The sequence below is a fragment of the Sinocyclocheilus anshuiensis genome, unplaced genomic scaffold (assembly GCF_001515605.1).
Source record: "Sinocyclocheilus anshuiensis isolate Anshui unplaced genomic scaffold, SAMN03320099.WGS_v1.1 scaffold112, whole genome shotgun sequence".
Taxonomy (NCBI): Eukaryota; Metazoa; Chordata; class Actinopteri; order Cypriniformes; family Cyprinidae; genus Sinocyclocheilus; species Sinocyclocheilus anshuiensis.
Window position 1 is genome coordinate 2,042,440 of NW_015557175.1, and position 1,453 is coordinate 2,043,892.

Sequence of the window (1,453 nt, forward strand, 5' to 3'; positions counted from 1 at the left end):
AAGAGAAAGGAAAACTTGAAATCGCATCATATGACCCCTTTAAACGATATATTTTACTATGTATAATGTAACAGTAAAATGTTTGCAAGCAATATTATCATTCAAGTACTCTGGAGAAGTTTGTTTTTACAGTATGACTTTGAAACTACAAAACATTTCTAAGTTACATATGTAACCATGGTTCCCTTTCATGGGAACTTCGAACCGTGTCCTCTAGGGGTCGCTATGGGGAACGCCTCGTCGTGACCCGTGTCTGAAGCATACATTGAAAAAACACCAAGAAGCTGAGGCTGAGCCTTCCCAATCCTCCTGCCCTGCGTATGATGAGCTTTTGGAAATTATGGATCGCGCCACGGCGAGGCTTTACTTGCCGTGAAGCAGGTGAAGGAAGTGACGTCGCGAAATATCTCGATGAACGTTATTTTTCTGGCCATAACCCTCTCGCTCAGATGCTGACGCTGTGTCGGGACACTATGAGAACGACTCTACGTGACCACGCTCTGAAGCACGTGTGGAATCAGTCCAATGGAGTGGCAAGACGTCATGGGCAGGATGACATAGTGACCAGGAAGTTTAAAAGCATGTGCGGTGAAAACAGCATCAGCTTCTGATTAGTGAAGGAAGTGCTCGCAGGGATGCAGGAAGTATGGCAATGAGACACAGCGTCTCGCTCCCTCTGGGAACAATGGTTACATACGTAACCTAGAGACGTTCCCTTCAGGAACTTGCACTGTGTCTGGAAGCTTTGGGAACAAGCAGGGCTGGATTGGTAATCGGGCATACCGGGCATTTTCCCGGTGGGCCGACGCACTTAAGGGGCCGACAGAATGTTTTTTTTTGTTTTTTTTGCCGAAAACCATCGAGCAGGAACAGCGAGCAGCCAGTGGCCCATTGGTTTGTCTCCTGTATTGACAGCGTAAACATCCAATCACAATGCGCTATAGATGGAGTGATGAAGTATTTTGCTCCGCCTATATAAAGATCGCGTCACCCCAACTTCTTCCTCGTCGGCTTTTCCCACGTTTTCGCAGGAGATTTATCAAGAACAGGCTTGCTCTGCGGTGAGTGATGCTGGCCAAAGAGCAAGGCAGGAGGAGAAGAAGAGAGTAGTTGAATTGGTAAAGTGCTTGATAGGGACTCGCAACGGAGGCAGGAATCTAACCTATCCTAATGTGTGTGCGCGGCTGCGCACCATGAGTGTAGAATGCATAAACACTTTTTAATAAAATGTAAATTCGTCCCCCGCGATTTTTTAGCCAAGTCAAGTGTGTTCATAGAGGTTTCCTTTCCATGGGCCAATGCGAATAAAGCTAGATTTAAATAAATTTTTTGAACAGTAAGAAAGATCCAATAGAAAGAGCCAAAGATCAGCATTCATATGAAATCAAAAGCTTTTGTAACATTATACATATACCATTCAAAAGCTTGGAGTCAGTATTTTTATTTGATTTTT